Genomic DNA, 25912 nt, shown 5'->3' with positions numbered 1-25912 from the left:
TTTACACTAGTGAAAATTATCTATGCATTTTAACACTCATTAATTTAACAAATATTTCCCAAGTGCCTATTATATTTGAGGTTATTGAGCTGAGCACTGGGGATACGGTAATGAATGAGATGCAGCTCCTACTCTTGGTGAAATTTTGGGAAGACAAGCAAACCAGTCACTTCAATATAATATGGTAAATGCTGCAATGGAATTAGAGTTACATGTGGAAATGAAACCTATCCCAGTTTTAAATATTTGGGAAAGATGATCAGGAGAAGATGGCAGACAAACAGACCACTTCTCTGTGGGGGGAAAAAAAAAACAAAAAACAAAAATAAACCAGCATTTATTTAGCAGTGGGCAATAATCCTATATTGAGACAATGTTTATTTCAAAAAAATAGGTGAGATAATTATGAATAATGTAGCACTTAAGGTAAGAAAAAAGAAAAGACTAAGAAACAGATGATATTAAGAGGGAATTGCAAAACAAAGATGAAGAATAAAGGAAAGTATTTAAAATTGGATGTAAAGAAAACTCCTCTTAATTCTTCTTTTAAAAATACCCTACTACAGTCTCCTCAAAAAGTTAAAAATAGAACTACCTTACAACCCACCAATTGCACTACTAAATATTTATCCAAAGGATACAAAAATGCTGATTTGAAGAGGCACATGCATCCAAATGGTTATAGCAACACTATCTACAACAGCCAAATTATAGAAAGAGCCCAAATGTCCATTTACTGCTGAATGGAAGAAGAAGATGTGGTAGATAGATAGATAGATGATAGATAGATAGATAGATAGATAGATAGATAGAATATTACTTGGTGATCAAAAAGAAGGAAATCTTACCATATGAAACGATGTGTATTATGCCAAGCAAAATAAGTCAGTCAGAGAAAGACAAATATCATACAATTTCATTCAAATGTGGAATTTAAAAAATGAAACTGATGAACACAGGGGAAGGGAAACAAAAATAAGATAAAAACAGAGAGGACAAACCATACAAGATTTTTAAATACAGAGAACAAACAGGGTTGTCAGGCATCTCTTAATGTGGGCATGTCAAAGACTTAAAGACAGCAGGAATATTTATAAATGTTTAAAAGAAGCAGTAAGACTCCCAGATTGTCCCCTCTCTGTGCTTTTAGGTCACTACACCTCAAGTACACTGAAGATAATGATTTTTTTCCCAAGAGAAACTGAACCTAAATTGTTCCAGAGTTGGAAAACAAGACCCAAAGTAATTCTGAAGTAAGATATTGAACTTAATTTCTGCATGGTGATGGGGGGAGAGAAAGAGAGAACTTAGTAAAAATCTCCATACCCAGTGGTAAGCTAAACAGTTCCTGGACCTATCCATCCCCCGTATGCCAGCTGAGACTTACAATTTCAGAGCAGAAGCCTGGAGGATCTTTCTCTAGGAACACTCAACCACTCCACAAAAATTACACAGATCTACCAATCCAATGGACAAATCTGCCCCAACACAAAGAGTCTGAAATATTCAAAAAAATGACCAAAACAAACTGTAAAGTGCACTTCAGAGAAGCTAAGATGGTGCGGGGGTTAGGGGGAAGAAAATATTAAAGGAATCCTGATTTTTCTTTAGTGGAACAAGATTAGGACTTCATAAAAATAGGAATAATCAGAAAACAAAGGAAAAAGTGTTCTTTGAAATTTAAAATAATACCCAAACAAAATAGTCAATAAATGAGTTAGTCAATAAATGAGTTAGTCAATAGATGACATAAAGTAAAAAAAAAATCCTAGAAAATAGAATTTAAAAGCCAAAAATGACAGTAAATAGAAAAGCAAAAAAAGAAAATTGGAAAACTGATCCAAGATGTTGTACATTCAGCAAGTACCTATTCCAGAAAGAATTCATAAAGAAGAGAATGGGAAGAATATTATGCCCCACTCTGAAGAGTAAAAGATAAAGAGGAATATTTCCCAGAATAAGGAAAATAATCTCTATATAGAAAGGACTAATGGAATATTCAATAAATTAATAAGGGCAGAGGGACTTACACCAACTCATTTAATTATGAAATTTAAGAAAGAAGAAAGAAAGAAAGAAAGAAAGAAAGAAAGAAAGAAAGAAAGAAAGAGAAGGAAGGAAAAGACCCTAATAGCTTCCAGATTTTTTTTAAATAAAATTACTGTAAAAGACTGGGAATGGATTACTCAACTACAAACTTAAATGCTAGAAGAGAAAGACCATGCCCTCCAGATTCTTTGTGGAAAAAAAAAAGATTCTTAATCCTAAATTCTAGAGCCAACCAAAATATCAATCAGGTAAAATAAGGTAAAAATAAGGACTTTTCAAATATTCAAAGACCCAAAAAATTACTTACTTCTTTTTTATTCTTTTTCATGAAGCTTTTGGAGAAATTTCTCTTCAAAATGTGTGACTAAATGAAGAAGAAAAAAACATGAGTCCTGAGAAATTGAGGTCAAGCATGACAGATATATGAAAGAAATTCCATAGTCAAGGGCAAGCATAGATAGTAATTTGTTCAGATTAGAAGAGGAGGATGGATGGTTTCAAGAGAAAAATCCTACATTAAAAAGAAGTATATGAAAGATTATTTGATAGGTTTAAATAGTAGGAAATCTATTGAGAAACTTTGCAGAACTATTGGAAGGGGTAGAAAACTTAACTCCTGATTCAAAGAAACAAAATAAATGAAGAAAGCAATGATTAACTCCAGGAAAAATTTTAAAGTGCAGATAAAGAGCCTACATCTGTACCATTTAGCTCAGCAATGAAAAAGGTTTGCAAAGTCATAATAATAATTCTAGCTACGGATTTTAAAAACTGAGTTATAACTATATTGGGTTGATATGTGAATTGTAAGGGGAATGTAAAAGAACTAAACGTTCCATCTTTGCTGAGGGTGCTTCAGGGTGTCTTTAAGAGTCAGTAGCATGGCAGAAGATAACAAGACCAAAATCATGAACTAACAGACTGCCCCTTTTGACAACCACTTCCCCAACCAGAACCAGATTAGGAACTGCTGCCAGAACCACTGGGACTTTCACCACTGTGAGAAGTCAATGACTGTTAAGGGGGTGGTGATGTCTCCCTGTGCAAATGGTACCTGTGTGTGGACAAGTCCCTCTGCCCCATATCCTGTGTGTCAGCCTGGACCACCACAGGGCAGAAGGCAAGTTTCCTGCGAAGATCTGAACAGGGTGGTGAAGGAGGACCTGAGTACATGGTGATTCCAACTCTGGGATCCTGAATCATGGCCTAGCCAATGATAAACACTCGTTGGAAAAGTGAAAAAAAAAAAAAAAAAAAAAAAAAAAAAGAAAAGAAAAAAAAAGAAAAGAAAAGAAAGAAAGAAAAGAAGAAAAAAGAACTAGAGGTTTTACCTACTTTAACATAAAGTAAATATAAAATATCTAAAAATAACACACCAAAAGCTATCAATGCTTTGAAAGGATTTAGGAATATGTAAGCAAACACCACAAAGTAGTTAATTTTTTTAATTTTTTTTCAAAGAAGTTTAAAAGTTAAAAATAATGGCCTTTAAGTAGTAACAAGAGCAAGGAAACTGAAAGGAGGTGACATCTGGTTTTATTTGTTAAAACTTTTTAAAATTATGTGTCTATGTTATTTAGATAATAGTAAAAAATGTTCAGTATCATAACAATGTTAAAGGATATTTAACATGGTTGACCATATAGCTATACACAGAGAGTGGAAAACAACACAGCCAACCATCCTATTTTCAACTGGCCCATCATCTGTTAGTGAATCACCAGCAATTTAATTCCATAAACACGTTTTCTCATCAAGTTTCCCATCTCAGCCACAAGCATAAATCCAAGTTGTTTAGGAGTTTTCAATCTGGTAAATGTTGACAGAAGTCTCAGGATAGTTCTATAAGATATTTATCAGTAAAACAAGGAAGAAACATATGTCCATTTCTTTTGAGGGTATTACATAACATATGTCTTTCTGGTATATTTGTCAATGATGAACCATCAATAAGAATGTTCTTTTTCCTTATTAATGATATTCCTACACTGCCAAGGGATCTGCTGATCAACCTGCCAGACAAAATACTCCAAATATTTTACATTCATTTCTAGTTAAGTTTATTTTTTAAAGTTAGTATATGCCTGGGGCACCTGGGTGGCTCAGTCAGTTAAGCATCAGCTTAGGTCATGATCTCACAGCTCAAACTCATGGTTCCTGAGTTTGTAAGTTCAAGACCCACATCACCATCTGGCTCTCTGCTGTCAGCACAGAGCCCGCTTGAGATCCTCTCTCCCTCCCCTATGTGCACACGCATGCGCTCTCTTGCTCTCTCTCTCTCAAAATAAACATTTAAAAAAATAGTAAAATAAAAATTAGTATATGCCCAAACCTCAAGCAAATTAGTTACATATTATTATTTCTTTTAATCACTATAATCTTGTGAGATGAACATTCTACCAGAGGCTCAAAGGTTATATAACCATCCATGGTAACTCAATTGGCTTGGAACACAGCCTGGTTGTTCTGCCACTTGCTCAGAAGATGGCAGAAATCTTTTTCTAATCAGTATTTAATGTTATAAGGTTTCCAAATATTTGTTGGGTAATCTAGATCTGTACTTTAATGTCAACAGAGATTAAATGTTCCTTTTACTCAGAAGACTTATTAAATCTGATTTGATATATTTAGTCTGTTTATGCCTCTGTTTACCAACACATTCAGATCTAAAGAAGCAAGAACATGGCTAAAGGAATATTCAGTTTTTAATAGAGTTCAAAACTAGTTTCTATACGCTAAAGTATCTAGAGGAACATAGAGTGATGTCTGCAGCTTACTCTGAAAATCAGATGGATTGGTGAAAATTTTTTTAAAAAACATAGCTATATACAGGATAAAACAAGTCTAGTAAATGTTGATTGTAGAAGAACAGATGTTTACTGTAAAAGTGTTTTAGCCTTTCTATTTTATATTTGAAAACTTTCATAATAAAATATTGGAGAAAAAAACTAATAATTTAGATCACACTATCTAACAGAAATATAATGGGAGCTACAAATTTGAGTCACAAATATATTTTCACATTTTCTGTGGCCATATTAAAAAATGAGAAAAATAAACAGGTAAAATTAATGTTAATAATATGTTATTTAACTTAATGCATCCAAATGTTATTTTTAACATGTAATCAATAAAATGTTATTAATGAGAAATTTAATATTCTTTTCATAGTAAGTCTTCAAAATCTAGTGTGTATTTTCAACTTAAAGCACATCTCAATTTAGGGTAACCACATTTTTTACATGCTGAATACATATGACTGCTGGCTACTTTATTACCAATGCAGATCTCCAGATAAATACACTTGCTATCATGTTTATAAATTTATGTTAAGCACCTGCATAAAGCAAAAACAGGAAAGGAGAAAAATAATTTCACAGGAGAATTATAATGTAATTAATTGTGACCATTTTGCAGTAAATCTCTTGGATAAAAAAAAATGTACCTAAAAGTTTTTTATGTTTCAAAACATATATTCTAATAAGATTCTTCTGCTTATTCTTGAGAGTAAGAAATAATCTATTTGACAAGTGAATATGGACTTTTACATCACATTTTTAAAAACTACAATTCTTGCTTCCCTCTACTCGTCTTTTTTTTCCATAATTATATAAATAATAGTGCACCTAAACAGTGGAATAATAGTGGGAAAAACCCACCTTTTTTCCAAATCATAAAAAATAGTTTGCAAAAAAAAAGGAAAGAAATATATTTGCTAGATTTGTGGCATTTTTTCAACATTTTCGTTGTTTTTCTCTTCTAAACCTCTGCTGTAATAACATACTTTTTAATACTAATATTCAGCACACCCCAGAAATAAAATTAGGAAGACAAATACTGACACTGTATTAGATGATACAATTTCTGTTGTTTAAGACCAGTAGCTTTCTGGAAAAGTTGGAATTTCTGATTAGAAATAACTCAACCATTGATCTTCCTCTAGAGCATGAGACTATTACCCAAAATCTTAACAATCATCAAAATAAAAAATCTCTCCTGCAATACATCTAAAGGGAAAATTTTAATGAAGAGTTTTTGTCCCATAATTCCTTAATGGTTTAAAGCAAATATGACTATAGTTCCCGAATTTCTCACTGAGAAATATCAATCTTGAAATAGATTAGATTAATATGATATACTAAGATTAATATGATTTAAACAATTAAATGGGCTTTATAGATAGAAATGCATTAGGAGACCAAGTACATCTCCATTAGATCTGAAGCTAAAGGCAGGCTCTATCCAGTTGACTGGATGCTAGGCTACAAAGGCCCAGCATTTGGGACAAGTCTGAGGTGCCATCTCAGCTCCAGAGTTCCCTAAAACATCATTTCTTGTCTCTGCACACAGTGCAAGCTCTCCCTCTGTCCAAACCTGCTTTCTTCACTCTCTTACAGGTGTTTCTGAGAGCACTTTCCAATAAACTTACTGCATACAAATGTTCCTCTCAGACTAATTCTGGCCAATGGGCTGTGAGCTTATGTGGTAAGTCATTTCCACCCTAGACATTTAACCATATGAGTGCATTCTTCAGTCTCTCTTCTCATTCTGCTGACACCTCACATATCACCTGTTCCAAATTATATAGCTACAGGCAGTGAGACCTAGTCAGGTGGTGACTGTATGGAAGAGAACTTCTCTCAACCTTGCCTCCTATTGACCTATAATAGATAAGCAATGGTGAGAGACAAACAAACGGTTATGTTATTCTGCAAAGCCTAGCCTCTCTTGACTAATATAGTGTCCATAAACATCCCTTTTCTTTGGGGTAATATAATTTCTTGAGAATAAATGAAAGTCAATCAATTTCATGGGATGAATTTCTTTACATAGAATGAACCCAGAACTTCAATGCTATTCATGTTGATCACTAAGAAAACATTCCCCCCACCACATTCTTACCTTTCTTTTCTTACTTTTGAGTTTTCAAAATATTATAGTGAAAAATGTTTGGAATTTTTTTCTTTAAATTTGGTAATTCCAGATTTAATGAACTTTAGTAAGAAAAAAAATGGAGATATACTACCTTGTAGAGTGATTATAAGGATGAGATAATGTATTTGAAAACCACTAGTACATTGTAGACAATAAACCTTAGTTTCCTTTTTGTCTTCCTTTCCGGTAATAAAAAAAAATGTCAGTTAAATTTAGCATCATTTAAGTTTTACCAACTTGATAGGGTGTTTCCACATGGATAATCTCAAAAGAAAGATCCTCTGAAATTCAGAGTAAATAAAGCAATTAGTCCCGGACACCAAGGGCATGGTTTATTTCACAAGTGAGTAAACAGTGTCTGGGTTCTGCTATTTATAAGTAGAAGTTCAGACTGAGATTTGCAAGTAAAATTAATTGTAATTTTCAATTATTTCCTCCCCACTTTTTTCTCTTATTGTGAAGTAATTCAAATTCTTTACCTTTTACCCTGTTGTAGAATACTTCCGCATTTAGACCAATAGGTTGATGGTTTAGAATTGGTTTTGAGCAAGAGTTGCAAACTGAAATGATAATGAGGGCAAGAAAGACAATGAGTAAAGTGAGTCAGGTTTAAGAAATAAAGAAAATCAATACATGGTTCTGTAAGTTATCTTTAACTTTAGATGGCTCCCAACATCCAGATCACAGTCTTTAAATACCAATCCTCACTCAAAGGAGCCAGGATTCCTGAAGTCTATGTCTGGGCTAAAAATGTACATGATGAGATTGGAACAGTTTGTCCAACAAGTAACAAAGGAATTTTCAAAGTTCACTAGGGTGAATCCAAATGAAGTGAAAGATAGAAAAATATAAGCATCAGTAAGGACAATACCTCCTATGGATTGAGACATAAGAAATATGTTTAAATACATGAGCCCATAATACTAAAAAAATACAAATTAGTCTCAAATGGAGGATGCCAATTATTTTGAGAAACTCATTAATAGAAGAAAATAATCAAACATTTATTCAGCTTTTCCTGTAAGAACTGTGCCACTAGGTAAACAAATAATAAACAAGAGAATGTTTTTCTTAATAGAAGTATTTCAGGTATTAAACAAGGACAGGATAGTTTAATGAGACCATCAACATTTTGCAACCTTTCATGAATTGCTGGATCTAGGCATTGGACACTAACATTAATAAGAGAGAGATCCTGACATTATATGCCTCCTGATAGAAGATACCACTGCCAATGAAATACTATTTCCAAAAAATTCAATCCAGTTTACCATAAATACAGACAACAGAGGAACATGCTAAATTTTATCATGGTAAATGAGCAAATTTTTGACTGTGAGAAACTACAAAACAATCAACCAGGTTTATTGAACAAATAAGTGACCAGAAGAAAGAGACAAAGGGGGGGGGGGGGATTGAGAGAAAGAAAAAAAACAGACAGAGACTGAGAGAAGCTATAAATTAGAAGATATTTAAAGACATCAGTCAATTACCTTGTATATAACTTATTTTAATTCTGATTTAAACAACGTGTAACGTACATGCATGAGGCCATTGGAAATTTTAACACACTGGATATTTTGCATAGTTATTGTTAATGTTTAGGTGTGACTATATTATGATTATGTGATTGTTTTACATAAGTGTTCCTATCTTTTATTGTTACATGCCGAAACACAGAGAAAATCCTAGGATGTCAGAGATTTTGTTTTAAATAATACAGTGGAGGGAAGGGGGTGGGGATATAGATGAAACACGATGGGACTTGAGTAATGAGTAATGACAGTTAAAGCCATGAAATAGGGTCATGGGGATTACCTATATCTACTTTCCTGTATGTTTGAAATGTTTTATAACAGAAGCCTTTTAAAATTGAAAAAGAAAACTGAAATAAAAAAACTACAGAGTGGATTTAAGAAATATCTTAGTTTTGTCTTAATTCTACTGTAAGCAAAACAACAAAATTAGTCTGATGATAAAAGGCAACCATCTCCTATCCGCGGGATTGGGACACTAGGGGCTGGTGGGGATAGAAGAGTGCATGGCCATTGCAAGAGGAGTGGCCCAGCACAAGGTTTATCCATGCTATGTCTGGCAGCAAGGTTGATAATGCTAGATTTCTGAAGTTTTCACAAAAGCTGTAAATCGAGTATGTGTTGGTGTTAAGTGTTGGCAACTAATGCAAATATCTTTAAATCACTCTGTGGTTAAGTACTACATGGATCAAACAAAACATGACATTTTGCAACCTCTGGTTTATAAGGAAGCATCACAAAGTGCCTTAACGACAGGCTTCCTTATCACCAAAGGGGATTCACAGGTTATAAAACACCAGCACCTAAGTCTCATGGACTACTGCCAGGAACCCCACATTTGGTCTATAAGCCATTGATTCACCCCATTGTGCCATGTGCAATTTCTCTTTCTGTGTCCAGTCTTTCCAGATTGAACCTTTGGCTGGAATGATTGTTTGACTTTCAACTCCAGATTCCCTCCTGCACGCATTAGTCAGATCTTCAGAGTCTCAGGATACAATCTAGCACCACTTTCAGCAAAACCTCCATAAACCCCCATCTCTGTCCAGTATCACAGGCACCCTGCCTGTCCAGAAGGCCTGTTTGGTAAGAGGTTGGTTTATAGTTATCCTAAATATTAATTAATGTGACTTTACTAAACACAAAACACGTGTTTTCCTCATTCTCATTCAAGGCTAGCTTTCTTCTGGCCTGCACTAAACACCGAACCTCTTTGGATAGTTACATGCTATTTGTTTATAATCCATACTCAGTTGGAAAATCGCTATCCGGCTAAGTATAAACAATTCTAATAATTGACCATCAAAACGACCTAGCCACTTCCTCTGCATCCGCATGTACAAATAGTGATGTAATAAGCTCTCAAATATCTTCTCATTAGTACTTACAACTTGTTTGCTGTTCTTGAGACTGGATAAAGTCATATAAATGTTGATTTTAGTTAGATTTAATTTGTCTAAATGTTGTTTTTTGTAATAAAACTCAGTGTTCAGATGTTAGATGCTTAGAATGTCACTAAGAAAAATAGATACATTTATAGTGGTAGAGATATTTACTACCAGCATGTTCTGAAATATAGCTCAGTTTATTAATATAGAATTTAATGAAACTACTTCTCTACTTCCCTACAAGCTGCTTCTTCACCATTCTCCATTCCTCACCCTTGCCAGGTTTAGGTCAAGCACAAACCCACAATTTTATGTATTGGAATAGTTGGGGCAGAAAACTGAGATAATGAGTTTGGTCAACATCTTTAGTATTTTAAATATTTTAATACCGTAATAGATATAAATGAAATGAGTTGGAACATCGTACATAAAATATCTTCTAGTTATGTTAAAATGGCATTTAAATTACCTATATCTATTATTGCCTCAACAATAAAATTAAAAGAAAATGTTTAAAACTTGCTTAACTCATAAATCATTTATCTACTGGTGGTCCTTCCTCTAATCTCCAGAGCCTAGCTATGAGGCCCCGGTGCTCTCTGACGACCTGATGTTGGAGCAGGTATGGCAGCGTCTAGCAAACCCTAAACAAAACAGTCTTAGTTTGGGGTGCTGGGGTGGCTCAGTCGGTTGAGCGCCTGACTTTGGCTCAGGTCGTGATCACAGTTTGTGAGTTCAAGCCCCATGTCGGGCTCTCTGCTGACCCCTTGGAACCTGGAGCCTGTTTTGGATTCTGTGTCTCCTCTCTCTCTCTGCCCCTCCTCTGCTCATGTGCTGTTTCTGTCTCTCAGTAAGAAATAAACATTAAAAAAATAATATAAAAATAAACAAATAAAGAATCTTAGTTCATGTCCCACTTAGAATTGGTTTTCATAGGCCATTTTTTCTCTTCATTAAATACCTTTTTTTAAACACTGTAAAAAAAAATCGAAACATAACTGCAGGACAAGATTAGCGGAAGATCCATTAACAAAAGTTTGGGATGTGTGTATGAGGAAGTATATGTGTACTGCTATAATTACTTTGTAACTTGTGTTGCTTGTTTTCCTGTTTTTCTGAAAAAAAAATTCAATTTCTCCTTATTTTGTTACATAATGCTAGAAAAGTCTGTACTTAAAAAATCTCTAGAACTGTAGCAATTTAACCATCCTTACATTTAAATTAAACATTTATTGGATCATGTACTCAAAGTAGTCAAAAAGAGAGAGAGAGAGAGAGAGATAATACAAAATAGAATGTGTTAGAAAAGAACTAAAATGGAGCATTTTAGATTCCACTAGGGATTTCTAAAAAGATAGGGATTTAGCTATTTTCTATATATTAAAAAGACTCAGGGGCACCTTGGTGGCTCAGTCAGTTAAGCGACTGACTCTTGATTTTGGCTCAGGTTATGATCTCATGGTTCGTGAGTTCGAACCCCACATTGATCTCTGCACTGACAGCACAGAGCCTGCTTGAGGTTCTCTGTCTCCCTCTCTCCCTCATCTTTCCTCTCTCCCTCTCTCTCTCTGTCTTTCTCAAAAACAAATAAACTTTTTAAAAAAAGACTCAAAAATATATATTTATTTATAAAGGGGTAGTTTAGGCAAACTAAAATGCTTCTTTTGGCAAGAATCACATACTTTATTATGAGAGCATGATTTATCTCATGCTGAATGAAAGTTATAAATGCCTTTAATTATTTTAAAAAGGGAAAATAGGGGCGCCTGGGTGGCGCAGTCGGTTAAGCGTCCAACTTCAGCCAGGTCACGATCTCGCGGTCCGTGAGTTCGAGCCCTGCATCAGGCTCTGGGCTGATGGCTCAGAGCCTGGAACCTGTTTCCGATTCTGTCTCCCTCTCTCTCTGCCCCTCCCCCGTTCATTCTCTGTCTTTCTCTGTCCCAAAAATAAATAAACGTTGGAAAAAAAAATTAAAAAAAATAAAAATAAAAAAGGGAAAATAGGGGCGCCTGGCTGGCTGAGTTGGTAGAGCAAGCAACTCTTGATCTCAGGGTTTGAGTCCCACACTGAGTGTGGAGCCTTCTTAAAAAAAATTTTTTTAATTAAATAATAAAATTAAATTAAAATTAAATAAAATAAAGAAAGAAAATGCATCATTATTACCTATATTATACAACTTAATCAATTGGCAACGCTTTAAGAGAATGGTTTAGTAGTCAAATTGTTAAGCATTATAAAGTCTAAAGACCTTTTTTTAAATTTTATTTTATAGATTAAAACTATGTCTGAGAAGCTTAGTTGACTTATCCAAGATAACACAGATTTTTTTTCTTGTAGCTGAACTGATATTAAAACTGAGCTTTTGGTGTGCCTGGGTGGCTCAATTGATTGTCTGACTTCGGCTCAGGTCATGATCTGACTGTTCATGGGTTCAAGGCCCACATCTGGCTTTGTGTTGACAGCATGGAGCTTGCTTCAGAATCTCTGTCTCCTTTACTCTCTGTCCCTCTTCTTGTACTCTCTCTCCAAGAATAAATAAACACTTAAATTTTTTTTTTTAAATCTTAGCTTTTGTGGGGCACCTGAGTGGCTCAGTCAGTTGAGCATCTGATTCATGTTTGGGGCCAGGGTTGTGGAATCGAGCCCTGTGTAAGGTTCCGTGCTGGGTGTGGATCCTGTCTGAGATTCTCTCTCCCTCTATTTCTGCCCCTCTCCCTCACTCTTAAATTAAATTAAATTAAATTAAATTAACTTTAAAAAAAAAGACTGGAAGATTTTTTAAAAAATAATAAAACTCAGCTTTTATAAGTTATGCTACAGTAGCACACAAACTCTCCCACATCTCTGGATTATACTAACAAAGGTTTACTCCTCATTCATTTTGGTTGGCTGCTATTTTACAACATGTGTCTGCTCGTTCTAAGACCTAGCTTGAAGAAGCCTTATTTGGAGTGTGCCATTTTTCAGATAGAGGGAAAAAAAAGGTTTTACAGAATTATATAATGCCTTTTAAAGCTTTTGCTCAGATGTGACATATGTCATTTCCACTCACATTCTATTACCATATATTTTGTTACTTACATGGCAAACCTGACTCAGTGGGGTGGAGGTGTATAGTCTTCTTACAAGGAGCTTAGCTCAGAAGTAGAAACAATTACCTCATTTACAACAACAGATCCTCGATCCCCAGAACTGCACATTCTCTCAATAAGCAGTGGGCCTCTCCATTTCTTGGAGTTATGAATACAGTGGCTCCTGAGGGCTCACTGGCTACCATGTCAGATCTGACTTCTAATTTTTAAAAAAAATTTTTTTTAACATTTATCTATTTTTGAGACAGAGAGAGACAGAGCATGAGCAGGGGAGGGGCAGAGAGAGAGGGAGACACAGAATCCGAAACAGGCTCCAGGCTCTGAGCTGTCAGCCCAGAGCCTGATGCAGGGCTCAAACTCACGGACCGCGAGATCATGACCTGAGCTGAAGTCGGATGGACGCCCAACCGACTGAGCCACCCAGGTGCCCCTGACTTCTAATTTTTAAGGCAGAATGAAGATCTTATTGAAAACATTAAGACTGAATACCGTTTCCTCTGAAGCTAAAAAAACTAAAATTACTAAAAGGAATAAATTAACTCTAAGCTAGCACTTCTCTTTTATAGACTCATAAGAAAGAAGTTACTTTTTTCAATGAAGAGTCTTCCTGGAATAAAAATTAGTCCTTTTACTGCAGAGAAAGAGGATGTCTTTTGCACTGCTGGTGGGAATGCAAACTGGTGGTGCCACTCTGGAAGACAGTATGGACGTTCCTCAAAAAATTAAAACTAGAACTACCCTATAGCCCAGCAATTGCACTACTAGGTATCTATCCAAGGGATACAGATGTGCTATTTTGAAGGGGCACATGCACCCCATTTTTTATAGCAGAACTATCAACAATAGTCAAGGTATGGAAAGAGCCTAAATGTCCATCGATGGATAAATGGATAAAGAAGATGTGATGTGTATATATATATATATATATATATATATATATATATTCTTTTTTATTGCATTTGATACATACACACACACACACACACACACACACACACACACACACAATGGAGTATTACTCAGCAATCAAAAAGAATGAAATCTTGCCAACTACATAGATGGAACTAGAGGGTACTATGCTAAGTGAAATTAGTCAGAGAAAGACAAATATCATATGAATTCACTGATATGAGGACTTTAAGATACAAAAAAGATGAACATAAGGGAAGGAAAGCAAAAATAATGTAAAATCAAGGAGGGGGACAAACATAAGAGACTCTTAAATATAGAGAACACACAGAGGGTTGCTGGAGGGGTTGTGGGAGGGGGGATGGGCTAAATGGGTAAGGGACATTAAGGAACCTACTCTTTTTTTTTTAATTTTTTTTAACGTTTATTTATTTTTGAGACAGAGAGAGATAGAGTATGAATGGGGGAGGGTCAGAGAGAAGGAGACACAGAATCTGAAACAGGCTCCAGGCTCTGAGCTGTCAGCACAGAGCCTGATGCAGGGTCCGAATGTGACATCATGACCTGAGCAGAAGTCAGCCACTTAACCAACTGAGCCACCCAGGCGCCCCTAGGAACCTACTCTTGAAATCATTGTTGCACTATATGCTAACTAACTCGATGTAAATTAAAAAATAAATAAATTATAAAAAATAATAATAAATAAATATAAAAAATAGTCCTTTTATGTTTCTATGACATGAGTCACACTTTTAGTAAATACTGTTATTGCCTCCCTAACATCCATTTCCACTCATCCCCATTTAGTAACATTCAATTTGGGGAATTAGTCTTAATTCAAGAGATGGATCTGCTCCAGCTAAGAATAATCCTATTTCTCTTGCCAAGTGACTTGTTCAGAATGGGCTGATTCCTGCCATTCAAATATGAGGAGAAGGTTGCTGAACACTTCTAGAAAATATCCCTTTTTACTCTTTCTTTTTCAAAATTGTATTTATTTATTTTGAGAGAGAGAGAGAGAATGAGCAAGGGAGATACAGAGAGAGGGGGAGAGAGAAAATCCCAAACAGTCTCCACACTGTCTGTGCTGAGCCCAATATGGAGCTTGATCTCATGAAACTGTGAGATCATGACCTGAGCTGAAATCAAGAGTCCGATGCTCAACCAACTGAGCCACCCAGGCACTCCCTTTTTACTCTTAAAGACAATATAATGGAAAATTGTTCTCTCTACCTTTCACGGAATGTGAACATGAAGCACCTTATCCTAGCAACTGTTGGCAACCATCTTGACAGCATGAAGTGTGACAACTTGAGGGCAAATCTGACATCGATAATGCTGAGAGAAAAGCAGAGAAATATTGCTAGAACCCTAATCAAACTAACCTAAATCCTACCTCTGGATTTATAGTTATGTAAGCCATTAAAATCCTTTATTGTTTAGTCAGATTAAATTGATATTCACATACTTCAACCGAAAGTATCCTAAGAAAGCATTAGTCCTCTCCTTTATCTTCCCCATGTCCCCAATAACCAAAGCTACAAGATGAGTGTTGGTTCTGTAAGAGTTATAAACAAATATTTATCTCTCCTCTTGAGTTCTACAATGAAAAATGTTTTCTTTTTTATTTTATTAAAATATCTTCTCATATATTGGTATACCTAACTATGATGCAAGAGACATCTTCTATATGTTATTTACTTGAATAAGAATTTTAAGCAAATATCAGTATATATTCTACTAGAAAAGAAGGAACAAATAAAGATGACCAAATAAGTCCTTGAAGAAAGTGTTTTAAAAATGATGTCATCTTCAATAGATTACCCATGCCCTATTGTCTTAGCTGTGAACATTGCCCCCAAATAAATAGATATTCAGAACACCCAAGAAGTTGTTGAATAAACAGAAGCATGAGAAATTTTCACTAGTAGTTTTCAGTATGATACAAAAATAACATGGGTGGGTGGCAATAAAAATCAGTATACAATTCTCTATTTCTCTTATTTTAACTGCTATGCCCACATCTATCTAAACAAATATGCCAAAACAAGACAGTACTGTTCCTAGAAAACATTAGTTACAATACATGTTACTCTTGACCTTTCCTTATTTATATCTGTCTTATAATGTGCCCATGGCAAGGGTTAATTCCAATACATTCCTGCTCTGAATTTAATATGACATTCACTACACCTTCCTAACCAACATAAATCTTTTGTTCCTAGCTTATAGTTTTAAACTGCACATCTGCAAATATCTCAGGGGGGCATAACTGACAGAACAGAGAGAAATTGGAGTCTCAACAAGTTGCAAACATTCATGTATGTTCTAAGCCAGCAAAATAAGATTTCACTATCAAGGGCTTGCCTCCATGCTAAAGGCAAAAAAATAAAATAAAAAACAGGCATTAGAAAAGTCATAAACAAAGTTTTCCAAAGTTTTCTGGGTATCAGAAACACTCCAAAAAGTAATATAATAATATTTATGAATTAAGAGCAAATATAATATGAAGTTTCAAAAAGAAACGTCAAATGTTGAAATTTAAGGGGAAAGAAACTCAAAACAAAATGCAGAAGATGCATTTGGCACCCCAGTGCATGGGCAGGTGATAGCAGGTGATGCCAGGGAAGGTGTGTAGCAGGAGCCTGAGGATTTCCAGAGGAATAGGTGATGGCAGCAGATGGCGAGGAAACATGCAGAAACTAGAAGGGAGTGCGATGTGGAGAATGTCTGAGTATGAAATGTGGTATGAAGGAGGGGTGGCTCCCTGCTCCAAGGACAGTGTGAAGATTGTGCCACTGCACAGTTGAATCTATGATTCAGGAAGGCCAGGGACACAAGATTAAAAAAACTGGAAAAGAAGATTTTTAAATATGCAAGATGGAAGAAGGAACCTCAGATAAGGGTCTGATGGATCAGGATAGCACCCAGTTTCCTGGGTGAGTCTAATTTTGCTCACAGACCACTCTAAAAAAGATGGCAGTTGGATCAGGGGATTATTCCTCATGACAAATACAAAGACATAGTAAACATCTTTGTGGAAGATGTTTCCCTATCAAATTTCAAGTCACAGGTGGGTGATTTTGGACAACTGGCATAAACTAACCAGGAATGAATGCTAAGAATGAAGTCAAAAAGATTTTTCAGTTTGTGATAGACTTGCTTTCACTTAGAAACTAGTAATTCTGTCCATTGGGGGTCCTTGGGTGTGTATAATAATATGACTATTTTACTCTTTATTGGATACTAGAGATTTGTTGATGTGTATGGGAGTTTGGCTGAGACTATGATAGGCTTATGGGCCCTATTAACTGTTCAGATTCTTTATAAAAGAGCACATGGGAAGAGTGAGGTAGATTAATGCAACTAATTTCAGCTAATGTACAGAAAGAGCTATATACCTAGTGAAGGATGCTTCAGCTACAGAAGGAACTCCAAACATACACGTGCATCTGACTGAGACTTCTCTGGCTGAGACAGAGCAAAAAGTAACCATGACCTTTAATTTCTGAAAGTTTGACTATAAATGATTAAAGGATTTAATTTGTGGCTTTAGTTTCTCCCTAAAAATACAATAATAGGAGGAGTTATATTGCTCAAACTTGAAGCAGATGTATATTGCTGGCATTGTCTTACTTATATAAATTTTATTTTATCACTCAGGCTCATTGCCTGGTCTCAGATAAATTACATTGGACAGCATGACTAGGCAAAGTTTAAGAAAAGAAATCAAATAAGTAGTGAATTCTTCAGCCTAGGGCGGGATTTCTCAGCCTCAGTACTACTGACATTTTGAGCAGATAATTCTTTTATGGATAATGCCCCATGCATTGTAAAATGTTTAGCAGAATCCCTGACCTGCAGCCACTAGGTATCTGTAGCTCTATCTTGCCCCCTCCCCCAGTTGTGACTACTAAAATTGTCTCTACACATTGCCAAATATCCCCTAGAGAACAAAATCCCCCTGATGCTGAACCTCTGACCTAGAGAACAAAGTGGACCTTAGGTTAATTTAACAGGTTCTGACTCATTTCAGAGCCTTTTAACAGAAAAGGCTGAACTGCTTACCATTACATACAAGAAAAGTGGTGCTTTTCAGGAAGTAGCCTCATGAAGACAGGAAAAGGATTGCCCTGAAATTGTCTGTTCTCCTCTTCCAAGGGAAACCCCATATGATATTTAACCACAGGGGAGTGATACGACTAACAGATCATGGGAACTAAACCAAGAACCATTTTCTGCCCCTCCCCCCAAATTTCTGCCCAGATCTGTTGGATAGAAGCCAAGAAAAAATGAGTGCCCTATCACATTGGTGAAATTGGGACTAAGAAATGCCATTCCCTACATTACCAAATTATATAGGTTCAAGAGCCAATGAGTGGGAGTGGGAGAGATCCCTTTCACTATTACACCTAATAACTCACTTGAGGGATTTTTTTTGGTGTCTGTGCCCACAGCCTTGGACTTGGTGATTTGAAGGTGCTAGTTACCAAGGGAGAAATGCTTCCAGTGAGGAAGGTAGTCATGTTCCATGTAACTGAGAGCTGAGACAGCCCTCTGATCATTAAGACTTCTCCTATTACTGAACCAAGAGGCAGAGGTTACTCCATTCATCGGGGACATTGATTACTATTACCATGGGGATCAGGGTAATAGTTCTCCTACTGCCCCCCAAATTTGGAACAAAGTTCTTGGCCATAGCTGCATTCTTGACTCCTTCTGACTATAGCACCTACCAGAAAGCTACTTTCCTATGGGCTCCTTTGCCTTTTCAATTTTAGCTTTACACAATTACTGGTCCCTTCTGCTCTGAAGTTTCCAGACTAAAAGCCAAAGCTGTTGCAATGAGCTGCAAGGACTTAAGTAGTGTGTCTGTTACATCTCTTTGCCTTGTTATGTCTCTGATTTCATCCCTTACCAATTGCCCCCTGTTCCCTCCGTCCCACCTACATAGACCTCTCTAGTGTTGCTCAAAAATACCAGGAATCCTCTGTCCCTGTGTTCTGTGCTTTTTCTGCTCTATACTGGAAATGCTTTTCCCTGATGACTGGGATTGGCATCAGTATAGTCTAGTGAAGGAGAAAAGATAAGAAGGAAGGCACTAAGCAGATGGAATAAATGCAGGCAGATTGGTTGTGCATTGATCTTTATTGAGTCTGAGGATGTGTGTGTGAGAGGTCAGTATTATGAGAAGTAAGGGAAATGATTCATTTTCAGAAATACCAAAAAAAAGCTGTGCTGTCTAGTCAACAGTAGGTTTATAACCTATTGGAAATATGTAGGAACCCTCCCCGCCCCATCCCTGCCACAACGGAGTCCCAAGTCCTTAGACACTTCACTTCCTGGTCCTTCTTCCCCTCTCCATTTCACAGGCTTATTTTTGTGGGCTTTGCAAAGAGCATGTGCCAAAGAACAAGGGGAGGAGGACTGAAAATCTCTGTGTCACCTCAGGGAATGTACATTTGTTTCAGTCAGACTATTTTCTGCCTTATATGGGCATAAGCAACATCCAGGTAAGGCTATAACTCTGTAGTACTCAGCCAATGAGGAACCAGGGGAGGGATTTGCATGCTAGGAAATAAATTGTCTGCTGTAACTGCCCTGAGTGTGCCTGTCCAGCAGACACCCACTCTTGCAGGAACGTTGGTTAAAGCCTCACTTCACTGCACTCCAAGTCCCTGAGTCCTTCCTTTGATTAGGTAGGTGGGCTTATTTCTCACAGTATACTACACTCTCTACTTTTGTATGTATAATAAGAAATTGAAAAGAACCTCTGGAGTTGGATCTGAGGAGTGGGCATTTTAGCAAGTTATCCGTGTGGTACTCATGTATGAAGTCATTTGGGAACCCTGGTTCTGGTGCCTATAAATCTTCCTTTCTATTCTGTAGAGTGGGAAGTTTCCAGAAATCTTTGTGTATCCAGGGTCTCCAAATTCTTCCTTATGATGTCCTGCTCACCCCCTTCTCCTTATGAGTCCCTGCCACATTCTTAGAATCTTTTCCTGTCTGATTCTCAGCTTAGATGTCAGTTATGTCGTGTGTCAGCTCTTTATCCTCTTTAATAAGCCTGACAGTTTTCCTCACTTTTGCCAGCAGATCAGCTGACATTATGCTCTCACATAATTACAGAGTGCCTCCGGCAACAAGATAAACACAAAACATGCCCTTTGGGTCACTGGAAATACTCCCTCCATGTTTACAGTTCTGAGTTTGCAGATGACCTACAGCTTTAGAGCTGCCTCCTGCTGAATTGTCACAACAAAATGCCCATTTGCCCTGAAATTTTTCTCTCAAACTTGCTGACACCTAGGAAGTTAGAAACTCCTGGGACCCAAGAGGGCTATAATCCTGTTGCACATAGCAAACAGCTGTTAGTTTACAAAGTGCTGATAATTAACAATTTGTATTAGCTACATGTTAACCAGGACACCTCACAGGCACCATTAACATACAGGGTCTCTGGAGTCAAATTTTCCAAACTCTGGCATTTCTTCTTGCTTGCTATTCCCTGATGGGCTCCTTTTTTTTTTTTTTTTTTTTTTTTCCAAAGTACTGTTACACTGTAGTAGGCTGGGAGTTGAAGACAGTTCTACCAGTATCCATGAATTCTTCTTAAACTTCAATTCCTTTATCTATGACATGAGGAGATTTGATGAGGCTAGATTTCTCAAGCTTTACAACCCAAACTGTGCTCCACAGTCCTGCAGCACTGGTATCCCTGGAGAACTGGTCAATAATGCAGATTTTTAGGTCCCAATCCAAACCTACTGAACCAGAGTCAGCATGTTATTTTAAATATTTTTTAATGTTTATTTACTTTCGAGAGACAGAGGGAGGAAGGGAGGGAGGGCAGGAGGGGCAGAGAGAGACAGAGACACAGAATCCAAAGCAGGCTCCAGGCTCTGAGCTCTTAGCACAGAGCCTGATGCAGGGCTTGAACCCAGGAGCCATGAGATCATGACCTGAGCCAAAGTCATCTGCTCAACCGACTGAGCTACCCAGCCGCCCCCAGAGTCAGCATTTCAAATAGACTTCCACATGACTCTTACCCACAGGATGGCACCTTTTTATTTCTGTTGTAACAAATTACTACAAACTTAGTGACTTAAAACAAAATTATTATGCTACAGTTCTATGGGTCAGAAGTGTGACACAGGTCTCACTGGGCTAAAATCAACAAGGCTGTCAACAGGGCTCAGTCCCTTCTCAAGGCTGTGGAAAGGATCTATTTCCTTGCCTCTTCTAGCTTCTAGAAGCAGCCTGCATTCTTTGGCTCATGGCTTCCTTTCTCCATCTTGAAAGCCAACAGTGTTGCATCTTTCTGACTTTCCAGAATCACGTCTCTCTCTAACCCTAAACTCAGTAGGGAAAAGTTCTCTACCTTTAAGGGCTAGCATGATAATATTAGGCTCATTTGGATTATGTAGGATAATCTTGCCACTTTGGAATCCTTAACTAAATTACATCAGAAAAATCCTTTTTGCCATATAAAGTAACATATTTACATTCCCAGGGATTATGATATAGACATTTTTGGAGACCATGATTCTGCTTGCTCAACACTAAACTTTTTTTTTTTAATGTTTTTATTTATTTTCAAGAGAGAGCAAGAAAGAGTGTGAGTGTGAGCAGGGGAAGGATACAGAGAGAGTAAGACACAGAATCCAAAGCAGACTCCAGGCTCTGAGCTGTCAGCACAGAGCCCAATGCGGGGCTTGAACCCAGGAGCTGTGAGATCATGACCTGAGCCAAAGTCAGACATTTAACCTACTGAGCCACCCAGGCGTCCCTACTCCACACTAAATTTTGAGAAGTTCTACTCATTACAACATATCCAACTCTAAGAAAATAACTTGAGGGGCACCTGGGTGGCTCAGTCGGTTGAGCGTCCAACTTCAGCTCAAGTCACGATCTCGCGGTCTGTGAGTTCGAGCCCTGCATCGGGCTCTGGGAGGATGGCTCAGAGCCTGGAGCCTGTTTCGGATTCTGTGTCTCCCTCTCTCTCTGCCCCTCCACCATTCATGCTCTGTCTCTCTCTGTCTCAAAAATAAATGTTAAAAAAAAAAATTAAAAAAAAAAGAAAATAACTTGAATTCTTTTGTCTGTTTTGAGTATATTCTTCCTGTTATAGGTTGAATTGTATCCCTCTACTACTCTTCCCTGCCCTCAAATTCATATGTTGAAGTCACAACTCCTAGTGCCCCAGGCCATGACTTTACTTGGAGATAGGGCCTTTAAAGAGGTAATCAAGGTAAAATGAGCTTATGGGTAGTGAGTGGCCCTAGTCCAAAATGACTTGTATCTTTATAAGAAGAGCAAATTAGGATAGACATGCACAGAGGAAAAAAACAAAACAAAACTTATGAAGACACAGAAGACAACCATCTATGAGGTAAGGGGCAAGACCTTAGAAGGAACCAGACCTAGCAACACCTTCATCTTGGACTTCCAGCCTCCAGGCTGTGAGAAAATAAATGTCTTTTGTGTAAGCCCTCCAGTCTGTGGTACTTCATCATGGCAGCCCTAGCAAATTAATACACCTGCCAGTGCGATTTCAACATACTTTGCGACAACCATGACTACACTCTCATCAGTGCTGCTTTGTTATTGAGCTACTGAAGTCCTCCTGAACTGAGTTTAGTTACTTTTATCCCCTCTATCTGATAATAATCTCTACCTCAGTGTTAGACAGAATGATAACCCAGCCTACTTGCTTTCCCTGGTGACTCAGTCTATAGAAACATGTTCATCCTTCTTAACAAAATACACAAATTCAACTCAGTTCTGCATAAAATCCTTGCTGCTTTATCCAAGATTGTGTGCCGTTAATTATTCCCTCTCTTCCCAGGTTTTCTATCCTCTGCCAGTGAATCTTCCCTAACTACAAAAACGCTTGGTTCTACCTATTTAGTAGAACCACCAGCCTATATTTCCTGTAAAACACTAACTTGTGCAAGAAGGAATTCGTACTCAACCTCTGCATTCTTATCACCAAGCCACTGCTTCCCATCTCACAATCTGATTTCTATCCCAAACAGTTGGCCAGAACTGCCACCTCGGGTATAACTGGTGACCATTTTTATGACTGCCAAATCTGGTAGTATCTTCTCACTTCTCATTCTCTTTGATCTGCAGTTTCAACAGTGTAGATTCGACTTTTTTGCAGTGTTGTACTATTTCTTTTTTATTTTCCTTCTTCTCTAATGTTTCCTTCTTTGTCTCTTGCACTGACTCCATTTCTAAAACTATTCAGTGAGCCCTTACCATGTTTCAGAACAGGGCTGATTCTTACCCTTAAAGAATTTGCTCTTTTTCTTCCTTACCTGAAGTGGGCTTTTCCCATGTTTAAATACAATTGTTTCCCAAATATCAATCCTTGGGGTTATCGGTCTTTCTCATAGTAATGTATTTACTCCTAATGATTTTTAACCAGGGCCTCATTGAAAGTAATTCCCAAAACTTTATTTATTTTTCATGACTTTCACTAAACTTATCTATTATCATGTTGCTGTACTATTTTATATTCTACATCTGAAATTAAACTTTATACAAATGAGCCAAAATTGTGCTTACTGAAATTGTGCATTGAAAAAGATAGAATAGGGGCGCCTGGGTGGCTCAGTCGGTTAAGCATCCGACTTCAGCTCAGGTCGTGATCTCACAGTTTGTGAGTTCAAGCCCTGTGTCAGGCTCTGTGCTGACAGCCTGGAGCCTGGAGCCTGCTTCGGATTCTGTGTCTCCTTCTCTCTCTTCCCCTCCCCAACTTGTGCTCTGTCTCTCTATGTCTCTCAAAAAATAAAAAAAGTAAAAAAAAAAATAATAAAAAAAAGAAAAAGGTAGACTATACTATTTACTGTTGTAAATACTTTGGTAGACTTTACCAAAACTAAGAATATAAAGTTTAATGTGATAAATGCAACAACCTGCAAATATTAACCACACAGGTACAAAGATGAGAGACTAGTTTTTATAAAGGAATCTGTAAAAAAGAGACATGAGACTACATTAAAAAGCTAGTAAATCTTAGACTGCATTAAGAGAGCATAGTTTCTAGAACAAGAAGGAAGGACATTCCATTGTTGTCTGGGCAGATAATACTAGGGTCAAACTTTTGAAATAGTTACTGGCACTTACCAATGGATGGCTAGCCAAAGAGCATGAGTAAAAACAATCAAAACAGAGGGAATCTGAAAAGTGTTTCTTATGTCAAAACATTAAAAAACAAAACGAAAAGGGAATACTTTGAATCAAATGGCTAGTTTTCTGAAGCACAAGAAGCTGAAAATCTACGAAACAAAGAGATGAAAAAAGATGGTGAAGACAGAGCATTGTGTAAAGCAACAAAATGAAGTGGAAATACTTATAGCACAACTGGCAGAAAAAGATAGTAACCTTCAAAAATGTCAAGAGGAATGGGATCAACCTATTGCAGCTTTAGAAATACAGCTGAAGGGACTGATCTCCAGCAACGTACAGAAAAATAATGAAATTGAACAACTTAAAAAGATCACATCAGAGGCTTCTGAAACAGAAGAAAAAACTTTAGTTATCAAGCCTAGTCATAGGAATTCAATGGATCCTATCAGAGTTGAAACTGAACCTGAAACAACAAGTTTTGAAATTTCTAGAAATGAGTAGAGGATGGTTCTGCAGTCCTGGACTCTTGTGAAGTATCAACAGAAAATAATCAAAGTACTCCATCTCCAAAACCTCAGTTAGAGATTCAATTTACACCTTTACCAAACAAATTGTCAGTGAAACACCCTGGTTTTACCTTACCAGTGACAGTTAAGATTTCCAAGGCCCAGAAGAGGAAGAGCAATGAAATAGAGGAAAGTAAATATTTCCAAGATGGTGGAGATAGAAATAGTATTAAGCATATTCCTAAAGCTCTGTCAGGATTTGCTGAAATGTGAAAATAAGAATACTATGCCCAGAACTAATTTAAGTCCCTTGTTTCTGAGCATAGGAATTCTTGTGTCAAAAGGAACAAAAGGCTTCCACACATCCATCATGTAAGAACTACACTGTTTACAGAGTCAGGCATCCACAGTTAGTATAAAGCTGGCCTCTAAGAAAAAAGAAGGAATGCTACAGAAATTTTGGAGACTCTTACAACATTCTCCAACAATTCTTCAATCAAAAGCAAAGAAGATAATTGAAACAATGAGCTCTTCAGTGGTCTCAATGTGGAAGTAAGTTAAGAAAATGTGTCTCAACCAAAACCAGACAAATGGAAACTATACACAAATGAAATTTCATCTCCTATTAAATATATCTGGCCAAGTGATTTTGATGGTCCATAAAGTGAAATAGAGTAATCATCAGATCCTCAAACAATGACTTTGAACTAAAACAGCCAAATAAATCACTTATGGAGAATGTGTCAATATAAATTTTATGTTCATAATCCTTGCAACTTGCATCCTGACTTTTCCAAGATAATTGTATATATTATGATGCATTAAATCCCTCTGAGTACACATTGCTATTTTATACATATACATATACATATACATATAACTTTAATTCAATAAAGAAAATAATCCAATAATACAAAAAAATGGCTAGCTCCAAATATGAAATGTAGCTATAAAGGACAAAACACATGATAAAATCTGATTCAATATGGAAGACCTTTCTAATAAAGATGTTAAAAAATACATCCAGTTGCCATGTAATGACCTCTGCACCACAAAAATTCTACATCACCAAAAGTGTCCAAGAATTTAGGGTCTGTATTAAAGAAAAGTGATCTAACCTGACAGAAAGACAATGGACTTTGGATTCAAATAATATTGAATTCAAATGATGGCTTAGTAACTTCCACCTAGGTCATCTTGGAGAAGTTACTGACTTCTCTGAGCCACATCTACTCATATATAAAATTGGAAAATATTAACTTTGAGTGTTGTAAAGATTATATATAGTACATGTGAATCATTTGACCCTTGTCATTATAACTTTTAACAATGCATAGGTATAAATTTTGACTAAATTAAGC

The 25912-nt window shown here is 36.7% G+C and overlaps 2 pseudogenes; both read left to right on the top strand.

Moving 5' to 3' along the window:
* The first annotated feature begins 2930 nt into the window (after nt 1–2930).
* On the top strand, nt 2931–3192 carry LOC121029205 (cytochrome c oxidase subunit 6B1-like; annotated as a pseudogene).
* A 13596-nt stretch (nt 3193–16788) lies between these two features.
* LOC121030094 (kinesin-like protein KIF20B) lies at nt 16789–25275 on the top strand (annotated as a pseudogene).
* The last annotated feature ends 637 nt before the right edge of the window (nt 25276–25912 follow it).

Source organism: Herpailurus yagouaroundi, unplaced genomic scaffold, assembly GCF_014898765.1.
Source record: "Herpailurus yagouaroundi ecotype Mexico unplaced genomic scaffold, PumYag 139, whole genome shotgun sequence".
NCBI classification, from domain to species: domain Eukaryota; kingdom Metazoa; phylum Chordata; class Mammalia; order Carnivora; family Felidae; genus Herpailurus; species Herpailurus yagouaroundi.
Note: the sequence above shows the minus strand (reverse complement) of the source record. Positions and strands in the feature narration are given on the sequence as shown.